Source organism: Carettochelys insculpta, chromosome 6 (genome assembly GCF_033958435.1).
Source record: "Carettochelys insculpta isolate YL-2023 chromosome 6, ASM3395843v1, whole genome shotgun sequence".
Taxonomy (NCBI): domain Eukaryota; kingdom Metazoa; phylum Chordata; order Testudines; family Carettochelyidae; genus Carettochelys; species Carettochelys insculpta.
Genome location: NC_134142.1, coordinates 23602739 through 23617725, shown reverse-complemented (window position 1 = coordinate 23617725; position 14987 = coordinate 23602739). Strand labels below are relative to the sequence as shown.

Sequence of the window (14987 nt, the reverse complement as noted above, 5' to 3'; positions counted from 1 at the left end):
AATTCTTCCATCCCTCTTGGACTCTACTGCAGGGTTCTTACTGGCACTTGCTCAAAGCCACTCCACACTGGCCTGACATGAGTTCCTGCCACTGAGTTTGCATGACCCTTCTCAGGGTCAGCTAGGGGAACTGAGGTCTACCCTCTACTCTGGGTTCTAGCCCAGGGATCATAGGGGACTTGTGGTATCATTCAGGTGGCGTACTGCCCCCATGCACCACCCTACCAAAAGTCTTAAATGGTATTCCCCACATACACCCTCCTCGCCCCTCAAATGGGTGGTTGTGGGGGGGTGTCCCTTCAACCCCTTCCCCAGCAGGCTCCAATGGCCTTTGCCAGGGATCCTGAATGAAGCAGCTCAGTCTTTCCTCCAGACATGCTACTAAGGTCTTTTGGGCTGTGTCGCTCAGCCTCCCTTTGTCTCTCAGGCCTCTAGCTCCTACCTCTTCACTGACCTAGTAAGTCTTCCATCCCATTGCTCTGTACTATGGGTTTTTATTCTCCCTGTCTCAGAGCCTCTGACAGAAGCCTGACACAGCTCTGGGGGAGGTGGCAGGGTCTACCTGCAGAAGCATCCTGACTTCTCTATAGTCTCTCCCCTCAACTGACTTCCCAGCTCTTCCTGACCCTCTGCCACTGGGAAATGCTTAATACTAAGTTACCAATTCACCATCAGCTAGTGAGTAGGCAGAGGCAAGGCTAAGCCTCTCTTGCCTTTCAAGGGCCAGCCAGCCTCTGACAAACCCCATTTCGGAGCTTGTGCTTATTTCTGTAGCGTAAAGAAGAGATAAACAATAGGTAAAGCAAAGATTCCTGATATGACTACCAGGTAGTGAGAGGAGGTAAGGGACAGACTGGAAGAAGCTACTGAGGTCGCATGGTCTGGAAGAGTCTATAAGGGGCAGGCTAAACACAAGACATGGGTAGAGAGCAAGTAGAAATGCAAAGTATTAGGAGGCAAAACAGCAGCACAATGGGGTAAAAACGAGCTTTGTGTTGTATGTTCACATGGCCCCATTCTCTAAACCAGCAATTACCAAAATGTGGTGCGCAAGCCACGGATGACCCACAAATCACTGTCCACAGACAGCTGGCTGGTCATATGGGGTTCTTCTTTTACTTATTTCCAGCTGCTATGTCACATTAAAAAGATTTGTTGTATGCATTTTGGTTTGCCTTCTGAGCCATCACTGTAGCTGCCACAAAGGCATTATGGAGTTGCACATGGTGAGGCAGAATCTGACTGGGACTGGGGGGTGAGCTGTCCCTGAGGAATGCTCTGTTGGGATCTGCACTCCCTATGAAAGAGCCTGAAAACATCTGTTTTATACTAACTCCCTTTCCCTGCCGGCTTATTAACACCTGCTGGCAGTGGCTCTAACTCAGCATTGCAGTGATGATCCTTCTATGGCACATGGAATCAAAGCAGCAAAGTGGTAGTTTGAGGATCCGTTTAACTACAAAGCCATTGGGAGTAGAGCCTTAGCATGCTAACCACTTTCTACAACAAGCAAAAACACAGGTACTGCACATATCAAGGAGTTTCTGGCAAACATAAGTCTTCAGTTCTCATAGATAGACTTCCCCAAGTTTGACAATACACATTTTAATGTAAAAACAAAACAAGATTGAAATAATGCATTTCTTCCCTCCAGCTACCTAAAGATGCAGAGAACTGGATAAATAGCGTACAAGAACTATACGGTCATTAGAGATGGGCCAGAGCACATAAATCAGATCTAGATGCAAACTTTTCCAAAGTTAAGGTGGCGAGAGGAGAGTTGGTATGGGCAATTTCAGATTCAAGTACAAGTAGCAAAATTCAGATCTTGATACAAATGTGACCTTCCTCAAGGTTCTTTTGTCTTGGTTTGGGCTCGGTTCTACAATAATTCTAACAATAAGACACAAAGCACTTAACTTACAAGGACTATTCCCAGCTAAAGTGGTCACTACAGGCCAAATTTTCAGACAAGGCCCTAATCTTACACACACAAGTTGAGAGCCTATCTACTTGACTTGCATGTGTCACTGTCTGCATGTATGTAAAAGCAGGAATCTGTTTTGCCTGTGAAAAAAATTGCATTTGAGAGGTCAGTTGGAGATCTACTCCAAACTAGAGCCTGTGTCAATAATGCATTTTTCAAAAGTCTTCATGAAGAAAAGCAAAATTTGCTGCTGGCTTAGAAAGATCTCTTGTACAAGAACCCATGCTGGACACCAAACATCCCATGGAAATTATTCGAACACAATTTCTGTCCAAGTCAACATGGTCCATGACCCTTCTGGAGGCTCTGGTTCTCCTAATAGAGGGACTGTTATTTTAGTTATTTTACCCTGAGGAATTAAGGGGCGCTGGCAGTTGCAAAATAGGAATGAAGTACAGAGAATGGCACTTGGAGACAATTTAACATACGTCAATTCTCTGTTCAAAGCTTAATAGAAAGCAAATAAAACAAAGTGCTAGGCTGCCTCAGGAGAGCTTCCCAGACCTCAGCCAAACGTTCTCCTCCCACAAGACTAAAAGAGATGTCACCACACATATGCAGCAGCCCTACTAGCGTCTAAGAGTTCACAGCACTCAGCCAGCATCCTGACCCCTTTATATAAATTGCCCTGTTCCATGTTTTATTTAAGTGTACAATGAGTGCTAGACCTATAACTTCAACAAATATCAATAGGGGTCACAGCTAAAACCTTGTGCTATAATATTGACTATAGCGATTCATGTTTATAAAGAAGAAAAGACACAAAGGAGGATAGTTGGGTGCAATAAAAATGGGCTTCACCAATACAGTGGCCTAGTACCTAGAGCCCCACGCTGGGCCTTGGGAGAGTTGGGTTCAGTTCTGCCCCTGAACGCTATCCAGCAGTCCATCACTCAGTGCTTCACTGTCCCATCTATAAAATGGGGATAAAGATGCACTGTGCTCTGTAAAGTGCTTGGAGATCAACTAATGAAAAGCATCCTGTAAAAGGTAGGTATTCATAGTGAAAAGGAGGGAGGCACTTACAGGAGGAGAGCCACGGCCATTCTTGAAGAAGAGAAACATTATAAAATGTCTCTTTGAACCAGAAGATTTATTGGCAGGCATAGATGGCACTTTGCAGAACATATTTCATAAGGTATCTAAAGTGGACTGGGCAGAGCACTTGATAAAAATATATGAAACAAGTTAGTAGCTGGCAAACTATTGGCACCTAATCAGATTTTCCCCAGCTCTGACACCAGGAATGCTGTTTAAGAAGTGGCGAATGTCATGGTGGTAGCTTGTGAGAGAATACAAAATGCTGATGTAGGCTCTAAAATAAGCTCTGAAGAATAGCTCCCCTAGCCATGGCCTGCATAAACACCCTTTGGATTATGGCAGAGAGCTAAGCAGGTTGGAAGCAGAGACCTCTCACTTATTGTACACTAACTTCTTCCCTTCCCTTTACAGTTGGCCTTTTTTCCCCTCCCCTGCTTGTTTGTCTTATCCCCCTGGTGCTAACTGTAAAGGGAAGAAGTTAGTGTGCAATGAGTGAGAGGTCTCTGCTCCCAACCTGCCTAGCTATTCTGCCAGCTGATTATAACTGATAGACTTCTTGCTTTGTCAGGGCAATTGTTTTATGAAAGGTCCCTGGGGCATCATGGTACAAAAGAGCAAGAGTCATAGAAACACAGAGCAAAGAAAAGCATTCCAAGAGTTTTTTTGTGTGTGTGTGTGTGTGTGTGTGTGTGTGTGTCAGTGCTTGACAGTGTAATAAAACTTTTTTCCCCCAGTTTTGGTGTAAATTATGAGACCAACAATGCTGTAGTGAAAAGGGAGCTGTTCTGTACATGGGCGTGGCCACACTAGAACTGATCTAGAAAAACTCCATCCCTTACGTCAAATGTAAAAATAACAATAGATTAGAAGAAACAGGATAAGGCAGATACCAGCAATGGACAGACGAAACTTTGCAGTTGTCAAGGTGCTCAGCAAAATTTGGGTAGGGCCATCACATGCATCCAGTCCAGATTAAATGGCAGAAATCACAGAGAAATAGTTTATTAAAGCATAAAAAAACATGGATTCCATAACTGTCGTGACTAAAATCCACCCTCATTCATGAATAAACAGCAGCAAGGCTGGGGAGGGTAACTTATTATTGTTGGTAATGATCATGCATACAGCATGCTTGGTGCTTTCTGGAGAGTCATTTCCCCAAGTCTCATACAATTGACCTTTGTACAACTTTTGATTGAACTTGCATTAAAATGACTTTCTAGTACAGCACAAGTTAGTCATTGTAGCCTTAACATCAATCTAGTCTGTGTACTACCTAATGAAGCAATCCTGAAATAAATCAAGGCAAATAACTGTACCAGGGGCATTATGCCTATTCTTCCTGCTACACCTTCCAGTTATTGTCTGAACAAAGGGTCCTGTGGCACCTTATAGACTAACAGAAAAGTTTTGAGCGTGAGCTTTCGTGAGCACAGACTCACTTCATCAGATGTGCATCTATAAGGTGCATCTATAAGGTGCCACAGGACCCTTAGTTGCTGTTACAGATCCAGACTAACATGGCTACTCCTCCGATACTTGTCTGAACAAGATGATTTATTAATACTGAAAATCATGTTTTTACTTTGATTTCACAGGTAGACATAAGAAAGGACTATGGTATTCTGAATGGTGCTAACATTTTTCTTTTCTTATCATTTCTGCTTTTGTGGACAGTAAAATCACAGTTCACTCCCACAGAATAAAAAACAGCATTTTAAAAGCTTAATGAGTTAGAGTATAATATAGCAGGAATTTTGCTTCGAACGACCTACTCCACTATCAGTGTGTTTTGTAATATGAAAAGAAACTTTTTTTTAACCTTAAACTTGTATTTGTAATGTTCCAAAATGTGATTGCAAATCGTGGCTGCAGTTTATCATTAATCTGGATGGCTAGAAGTGCTTGTGCTTTTATCTGTGCAATATGCTGTATCAAAACATTTCTCAAAGACCATTACAAAATGTTGGGATAAACACATGCTTGATAAGACAACAAGGGATCCTGTGGAAGATTCATTTATTCAACAAAGTGGGGTTTTGCCCATAAAAGCATATGCCCAAACACATCTGTTAGTCTTTGAGGTGCCACAGGAGCCCCTCATTGTTTTTGCAGATACAGACTAACGTGGCTTCCCCTTGATACATCCTTGATGGAATTCCCCCCGAGTTCAGCAAGGTCACCCCAAGGTTTGAATATGGCCTTTGTTTGTAGAACTGAAGATAGCTAAGAGATAGTATATGAAAAGCCCAAAGTACTCATCTCACTTGGAGTTTGTTGAAGCAATAATACATCTATTAAACAATCTCTGAATTCACATTTACCCACTGGATGCTAAGATGTCCAGAGATTCTACAATATGGGGCTGTCCCTTGCTGTGGAGGAAACAGCACCATGTATATGAAGTGGATGAAACTGTCAATCAAGCACAGATCCATGTAACTGCCACATTTTCCATCATTAAAATAATATGAACTATTTTATGCTATAAAAGTTCTTCAGTGCTGGAACCTGATGAATGTATTGCACTTTTTATGGGGCTATATAGACTGACATGTCACATGTAAAGCAGCATGGAATAGTAGTTAAAAATAGTGGACAGCACTCAGCAGATCACATTTCTAGCCTTGAACTTGCTATTAACCTACTCTAGGGCCTAACACCTCTGTGACTGTTTCTACATCGCCAAGAGGAGATCACAATGGCTACCCTTGTAAAGCATTTCATGGAATCACAGAACTAGAAGGAACCTTGAGAGCTCATTAAGTCTGCTCCCCTGCACCCACGTCAGGACCAAGCACCAGTTCAATCATCCCTTACAGGTGTTTGTCTAACCTACTCTTAAAAATCTCTAGTTATAGAGATTCCACCACCTCCCTATGCCATTTATTCCAGTGCTTAACCACCCTGACAGTTAGGAAGCTTTTTCTAACATCCAACCTAGATCTCCCTTGCTGCAATTTAAGTTCATTGCAGCTTGTCCTATCATCAGAGTTTAAGGAGAATAATTTTCTTCCTCCTCCTTAAAACAATCTTTTAATTTCCTGAAACCTGTTATCATGTCCCTTCTCAGTCTTCTCCTCTCCAAACTAAACAAACCCAATGCTTTAAATCCTCCTTCATAGGTCATGTTTCTTAGATCTTTAATAATTTTTGTTGCTCTTTTCTTGACCTTCTCCAATTTGTCCACATCTTTCCTGAAATGTGGCACCGAGAACTTGATGACATACTTCTGTGGAGGCCTAATCAGTCCAGAGCACAGCAAAAAAATTACTGATTGTCTCTTACTTACAACACTTCTATTAATACATCCCAGAATAATGTCTGTTTTTTTGCAACAATGTCATACTGTTGACTCATATTTAGCTTGTGGTCCACTGTGACCCCTTGATCCCTTTCAGCAATATTCCTTCCTAGACAGTCATTTTCCATTTTGTATGCGTGAAACTGTTCCTTCCTAACTGGAGTACTTTGCATTTGTCCTTGCTGAATGTGATTTCAAGACATCACACAAAAACTGCTGATTTCTAAGTAGTAGCTGTAGTGATCAGTCAACACTTTTTGAACACGTGCCCAAATATGCTTTGATGAGTATGTGTTATACAACTCTAAATAAACAACTAAATGTCCCTCCAGAGAGTGGAACTTGGAGAGCAGAATGAGCAGTGAACATGAAACACAAAGAGAAAGCCACTGCTGAATAAGGTTGCTCTGGCCTGAGCCTTTATGGCAGATGCATCAATGGACTCTCCCAGATTTTATACACAGGCAATTGCTTCTAATTTGGCAAGCAGAAAGCAGTTCTGGCTTCCAACATGAAAAGAAGCAGAGGATTAGGGTAAAGCTTACTACCATCCTCCAAATATGTAGGGTGTAGTCCACAGACTGAAGCGCTGAATAAAGAAGTGGCAGAATGCTCCCACCTTCCAAGCCTCAGACTAAGAAAAATAAACCCTACAGGCAACAAAGTTCCCTTTGTTCATGAATAGGTCTAATAGATGAAATGGATCCAATGCAAGGACCCAAACAAGGAATAGCTTTGCCAGAGGGGAAGGTTCAGAAAGAGTCTCCTGTCTAAAAGGTTCCTCTAACAGAGTAAGTGTGTGACTGTCACATGAGCCTCACAATTTAAACTGTATCCATGTCAAAATAATTCAGGAAGGTGAAAGATTAGTAGTCATTCTCTGATGCAAGTAGAAGACAACAGGCTGAACCTCTCTAATCCAGCACCCTTGGGATTTGACCGGTGCCAGACAATAGAATTTGCCATACTACAGGATATCATTATTGTCTAGCAGCATTACCAACACTTTCTTTGCTTTCTTGTCTCTTTGGGGTAAATTACAGCTGAATAACAGCACAGAACACCGAGAACCAGGACTGGTGGCTGTAAATCAATTTTGTGAGACCATGGGAAACTTGTCTGTGCCCCTGATAAGTGGTCATCCAGCTAACTAAAATCATGCCAGATTATGGATGTTGCCAGAGGAGCGAGTTCCAGATTAGAGAGGTTCAACCTGTATCTTTAATCAAACTACAAGTGCTGAGAGTCATTATAGGTACCTGAAAATGCTTCCAGAAGGTAATCATGTTAACATGGTTCCCAGAGCCAAGGTTTGTCCAGTCCCCAGAATAAAGAAAAGCATCAAGCCATGAAGAAGCCAGACAGTTGGCCATTAAATATAGGAACAATCAAGTAAATTCTTCACCTGGGGGATTTTCAATCATCTTTGAGATCCCTAAAAGACTGAGGGGGAAAGTGTTGCATTTCAAGTCCTTGGCCAAACATATCACAAACCAAATTCACGTTAACAGTCTTAGTAAGGATGTTACTGGGTGCTGCCTGCCATCCATGGACTTGATATTTATCTTCAACATGTCCCTTCGCGCTAGCCACAGAACTGTTCTCAAAGTTGCAATATTAGCAACACATTCTTCTTTACAAATTGTCAGTGAGGCCAAGGTTGTTTATAGAGGTTCCCAGATCACTACTAGCACTTCTGTTTCAGACTTCCCACATACACCCCTCTTGACAAAATGGCTTGGATCTTCCATTTCATGGGCTTCTGCCCTCTGAGGAAGTTACAGCATGTGTCTGGAAACAATAGCAGGGACCTCAGGAGTTCCACCACAGCTGACTTTAACTGAGTCAGTCACCTGAGCTGTACCTTGCAGCTACTCTGAACATTTGGAGAAATCTTGAGTCTCTTATGTCCAAGAGCAGAGATGACATGTTTTCTTCAATACAAGGTTACAGTAAGGAAGATCCCTTTCCAACCTTCAGGGTGAATCTTTCCATTCATTTCAGTGGTTTTTCAATTGGGCACTTAACTTAGGGTATTTTAATTATTATGTATTCATTTGTATTGTGATAGTTCAGAAAGGCATCAACCTAGAGAATGGCACCGTGGTTCTAGCCTCTCTGCAAACACATGGGAGGGGACTGTCTCTGCCCAAATGAGTTTATGTTTTAGTCTGACTGCAAATCTCGCTGAGGGCTTCCTGATCCTCAGCTAGTTGTGGCCACAATGTCAAAATAAAAAAAAATTATATAAATTAAAGTTTTGCCCTTTGGTTTCCCAAATCAAGGAAAGTAAATGAGCACCCAAATATTAGGGCTATGTCCATACTACGACAACCCTTCAAAAGAAGTTCTTCTGGAAGATCTCTTCTGAAAAAGAGGTTCTATCAACCTCTTTTTCAAAAGAGCACGTCCACACACAAAAAAGTGGATGAAAAAAATGATCCGCTCTTTCAATAGAGAGCATCCACACAAGCCCCTGCTCTTTAGAAAGAATGGCCCAGGGATCCAAAAATCCATTGCTATCAGGACTGCTTTTTCAAAAAAAGGGCCCCCAGGGCATCTACACAGGTGTTTTTCCTAAAGAATCTTTCAGAAAAAGGTGCTTTTCCTCATCTGGGAAAGGAAGAGGGCTGCTGGAAAAAGTGCTGCGTTTTTCCAATTTAATATGGAGAGAATTCATTTTGTGTGTAGACGCTCCATGGGATTTTTCAAAAGAGCCCCAGCTTTTTCGGAAAAACTCATTAGTGTAGTTGTAGCCTAGGGGTTGCTGTGAAACAAACAAAATACAGCGCAAACACCAAGTGTGTCAATCACCATACTCTCTCTGTGTTTAGGAAGAACTTGATAGAGAAAATCTGAAGGGCTGGCTGCTTGAATTCCAGCAGTCCCCAGGACCACCACAGGTACAAACAAGCCTACTGTGCTGGAAGACTCCAAGAATAGGAATTATCAGGTAAGACCAATTCTTCTGTGTGGTCCGTCATGTTAAACAACCTTGGGTTAACTGGTCTGTGAGAAATGAGAGCCTGATCCAAAGCACATTGGAATCAAAGGAAAATATCCCACCATCTTCAATGGGACTTGTATCAGACCCATCCACTGACAAGTCCTAATGCAATTTACCATGTATGATTACTTCACAGATATTCAAACTGCAGAGGACCTTCCATATCATATTTCCTAATAGCCACCACAGTGTGTTTAGAATGTGCACCAGACTTAATTATGGATTTTAATTTTGTTCAATAGTACAGAAATTAAGATTACCCTAATTGTTCCTCTGCTTCCCATCATCCAAAATCTGATATTCATGCAAATGACTTTTACTAGTGCTGAGTGAAATAAAAGCTTTTCTGAACAATGGTACTCTCACTGCAGGCTGAGTTATTCTAATCCCCACTACGTGTTGGAAGCCAATGTTTTACTACTGTAAATGTATGATAAATCATTTCAAAAAGAGAACCCAAAATGATGGGAGAGATAAGTCACTAAGGGCCTGGCCTGACATTTTGTGTGGCCCCTTTTTACCCGAACCACAACACTTGATTTGATTCGCACAACCAAATACAGTCCTACAGCCTCATTTCCAGTCATCCTTATGCCTTATTTTTATTCCAAGTATTTTTGGCAAGGTTTAAAAGCTCCTGAAGTGTTTAATAGCTACTTAAAAGAAACAACAGGCACTATTTACAGCAGATCTAACCTAGGGAACCTAGGCAAGTTATTATGTTTACAAGAAATGAGTGTGTTGGGACAGGATATGCAAGGCACAAGGCATCAATCAAAATGCTGCATGATTCATAGGTTCATTAACAAACTAAAGGCAAAAATGGTCTTAGAAAGTTGAGGGCAGAACAGTTCAGTTAGGAACATTTAAAAGAGGTGGCTGACATTGCTGGGAACTGCAGCGATTCAGCAACCTGGAAAAATGAAGTCACTTAAATGGCTTGATATGGATACCTTAGTCTCAGCAAGCATGTTTGAACATGTTAGCCATTTTTATTGTATTAATTATAATGATGAAGCTGGAATGTATGAATTCAGACAGGGAGAGTGGGGAAGGGTATAGGATAAAGAGTCTCTGTTCTCTTAGGGTCTCACCCAAAGCCCATTGATATCAATGGAAAGACTTTCACAGATTTTTGTCAGGCTTTCGATCAGATCCCAAGAGAGCTTCTCTGTCTGTGAAATCCATTATTTCCCCTCCTCTTTTGTTGCTCAATTTGTTTTTCCCCTGATGTCAGAACTTTTTCCCAAATATTGGTAATAAATTTTCATAATCTTTGGCTTCTAATTGAGTCTTTCTTCCCCAGCACACTGTTGTATTGTATGTATGACTGGATGGCTGAGTGTTGCTCTGGAAATTACTCATGAAGAATGAATTGCATGGTAATAACCACATATGTAAGTATGTCTAGGTTGCAGCATCCCTTGTGGGTCTTTGTGGCAAATCAAATTCCCATTTCCAGGAAAGTTTCAAGAGTTTTGTTTTCTAAGAAGGAATGTTAATCATCAGAAGCCAGATGACCTGTCCCATTTCTCTATCCCTTTTCACCCTTTTATGCCCAGTTCAGTGCAGCAGGTAGGAGCACTAGAACAAACAGATTTCATAGCAATAACTCTTTGATAAATATTACACCCATGTGCCTGTTTGTTTATGAGATCTGCAAGAGTCATGGGGAGCCATGTCCACAAAGGCTGCTGCATAACAATGAAGCTGCTCATGGGGCACTACCTCCAGGCTTACAATAATCAGCCTGACTGCTAAATGATTCTGTATGGTGCAGTGGCCAAGGCTACCCTAGGGTTTAGAAGACCCGGACTCAATTCCCTGCTTTACCACAGACTTCCTATGTGATCTTGAGAAAGTCAAGCATCCTCTCTGTGCCTCAGTTATCCCCCACCTGTCAAATTTTGATGAGGGCTCACTGGGGTATTGTAAGGTTAAATGCATTAAGTATTGTGAGTTACTCAGATAATACAGTAATGGTCAGCATACCTATACCTTCGACAGCTATCCAGTAGATCTATATAGTTGTAAAGTCACCAGTGATATCCCCTCAGCATCATCAGAAACAAACAAACAAAAAGCCGTCTGCATTCGGGTCCTTCCGAAGGGACCCCATCTACAGGGAAGCCTTTGCTTCTGGAAAAGCTCTTCTGGAAGCAAGATCTCATGGGAATATGCAAATGAGGCATGAGATATCTACATCCACACCTCAGCTGAATGTTCCCTTTTGCTCATTAGCGTACCCCTTCTGGAAGGAAGGTGCAGTTCAGACGCGGTGTCAGTGACTCGCTGAAGGTCACAGTACAAAATTATAACAGAGGTGTCAATAGGACTCAAGTTACTCGTCCCTCAGTCCTCTGTTCCAGCTATTAGACAATGCTGCACAATATGTTTGATATTCAGGTTGAATCTAGAATACACTTGTTTTTTAAAAGTGTTTTTAAACTATCTTACCAGAAAGATTAGGCACAGAATCAATGTTCAAACAGGCCAGCAAAGCAAAGCCTCACCATTGATGGTTTGAGGTTTCACTTATTCATAGTTGACTGTACCTTATCACTCCCTAGCTGTGTCTACACGTGCATGCTACTTCGAAGTAGCGGCACTAACTTCGAAATAGCGCCCGTCGCGGCTACACGCGTCGGGCGCTATTTCGAAGTTAACTTCGACGTTAGGCGGCGAGACGTCGAAGTCGCTAACCTCATGAGGGGATCGGAATAGCACCCTACTTCGACGTTCAACATCCAAGTAGGGACCGTGTAGACGATCCGTGTCCCGCAACGTCGAAATTGCCGGGTCCTCCATGGCGGCCATCAGCTGGGGGGTTGAGAGATGCTCTCTCTCCAGCCCCTGCGGGGCTCTATGGTCACCGTGGGCAGCAGCCCTTAGCCCAGGGCTTCTGGCTGCTGCTCCGGCAGCTGGGGATCCATGCTGCAGGCACAGGGTCTGCAACCAGTTGTAGGCTCTGTGTATCTTGTGTTGTTTAGTGCAACTGTGTCTGGGAGGGGCCCTTTAAGGGAGTGGCTTGCTGTTGAGTCCACCCTGTGACCCTGTCTGCAGCTGTGCCTGGCACCCTTATTTCGATGTGTGCTACTTTGGCGTGTAGACGTTCCCTTGCAGCGCCTATTTCGACGTGGTGCCGCGCAACGTCGAAGTTGAACATCGACGTTGCCAGCCCTGGAGGACGTGTAGACGTTACTCATCGAAATAGTTGCTACATCGAAATAAGCTATTTCGATGTTGGCTTCACGTGTAGACGTAGCCCCTGATGCGCCACACTGTTGCGAGCGCATGATTCAACGTCCTCATGCTTTCTCAGAGCTCCCTCACAACCACCTTAAGGCCACTAGAGGAACACCCAGCCTTAATTATGGCACAAAAAGAAAAGCGAGTGATGCAGACAGTGGTCAGAAGGGTAAGAAGGCGAAAAAAGGTGATGACAGTTAAGCCAGAAAGTCTAATTACCTTACAGAAAGCCAGAAACTTGATCAGCTGGCAAGTGGTCTCATTGAGGCCTCAGTAGGTACACTTTATGCCATTAACAAGTCTACTGTCTGTTATGTTTTAAAGAAAAAAAAAAGAGCAAAACATAAAGGGCAGTGTTGCTGCAAGTGCTCCAATTGGTGCGAAGGTGTGAGTCGTGATCCCGTAATGGACAAAATGGAAATGGCATTAAGGATTTGGATTGAGGACATGGTGCAGAGAGGGTCCCCTGCACGTCGTGTTGTAATTCGAGAAAAGACTTTGAGCTTGTGGAAGCATTTTACACAAGCATCAGGTGATAAGAGAGGATGTCAAGGCAATGCAGCGTCTTTTGTTGCAATTAGGGGGTGGTTTCACAAATTTTAAGAAAGACTGAATTTACTTAATGTGAAGTTGGCAGGGGAAGCAGCATCAGCAGGGGATTATCCCTTGCAACTTCTGAAAATCATTGAAGAAAAGGGTAATGCACCCCAATAAGTTTTGAGTGCTGATGACAAGGGCTTGTTCTGGAAAAGGATGCTCACAGACATACTTTTCCAAGGAGGAAAGGACATTGCCAGACTACAAGGCAGCAAAAGACAGGCTAATGCCTCTGTGCTAATGCTTCTGGAGACTGCATGGTGAAGCCTGAACAAAGCCCTGGTTGGGCTGATCTGATGGGTTTGGTCCTGCCTAGGGCAGGGGGCTGGACTTGATGCCTTTTTTAGGTCTCTTCCAGCTCTATTGTTCTATGATTCTATGATTCTAAGCCTATGTCTCTGCATTGTACACTGCCCCCCAGCACGTTAAAGGGAAAGAATAAGAACAGCTTGCCAGTTTTTGGAGGTAGAAAAATACCTACAGTCCAAAAGGCTACCCTTCAAAGCGTCACTCATCTTGGACAATGCCCCAGGCCACCCCAGGCAGTCTGCAATTTGCTCATCCCGAGCATGTGGTTTTCCTGCCCCCTGACAGATGTTCCTCACCCAGCCTCTTGACTGGGGTGTGATTGCTACTTTTAAAGCCTATTACAACAAGAGCACTTTCACTCAGATTCATAGTTCTCTGGAAGCTCATGGAACACTTGGTTTCAGACAGTGCTGGAAGGACTCGGACATTGCTCACTGCATTGCTAATATCTAGGAGTCGACTGAGGAAATAAAAGCATCAGCCATCAATGGTTGTTGGAGAAAGCTGCGGAAGAAAGTTGTCAATGATGTGTGATGTCCTGCTACAAGGATTGTCAGAATGACCCATGATGTGAGAAGGAAGCTGTTCGAGGATATGGAAGAATCAGAGGTTGAAAAACGGATTGAGTCACATTTAGAAGAATTGAATGAGGAGGACCTAGCAGCACTCATGACAAATATTAGTAAGGATGAAGAAGAAAGGGAAGATGACACACAAAACCCCAATTTAAATTTGGAAGCACTGGCTGAGTTCTTCAGATGCAGCAAACAGCTCGCTGACAAAATGTTTGAATACCATCCCTAGATGGAGTGAAGCCTGAAAGTTCAGACACTGAAGCTGCAATGCTGCCATACTAGGAAATTTTAAAGGCCTTAAAGAGCAAGTCTAAACAGCTTCCCATCACAGTGTTCCTTTGTGAACCCACTCCTGTTAACTTTCCCCTCCCAGAGGAACAATAAGATTCCCAGGCAGAGAGTTCAAAGGATTCTTTTAGGTGATTAAGGTTGAAGTTGATTGCATTATCTGTGTGTTCCAAGCTTTGCTGTACATTTAGTTAATTTACCCACTTTTAAATTAAACTTGTTTGTTGACTGTTAAACAGCAAGCAATAAAACAGTCTTTGAAGACAATGCGTTGTTTCTGTCCCCCAAACACCTATTCCCCACCCCCTCATTTTTCCCATTCCCACCTTTCTCTGGAACTCACCCTCAGGAATGGTGAGGCTTTCCTGTATGTATACGGGCTGTTTTGATTTCCATGAGTCAATATTCCCATAAAAGATGTAAGAATTATCATGTCAGTATAATTTGCATTAAAATCAGAGTAAATGCTGCTAAGAGTTAATCCACCAAAACATACAAATATGCAGAACGGGCTCAAGAAGAATAACAATGCAACTTCAAAAGGATCCAGTTTAGGAGTCATGACCCCACTTTTTGCAATAACTTACGCATCATAAACTTACGTAACTGGCAGCAGATAACATTTCACAT

General features: G+C 42.7%; 1 long non-coding RNA gene across 1 annotated transcript in view; it reads left to right on the top strand.

Moving 5' to 3' along the window:
- Positions 1-10684, top strand: part of LOC142015275 (uncharacterized) — a 66359-nt gene extending 55675 nt beyond the window's left edge. The window contains exons 2-3 of the long non-coding RNA XR_012646115.1: positions 9167-9285; positions 10646-10684. This is a non-coding gene — a long non-coding RNA (uncharacterized LOC142015275). The remainder of the gene's footprint in view (positions 1-9166; positions 9286-10645) is intronic.
- Positions 10685-14987: the final 4303 nt, after the last annotated feature.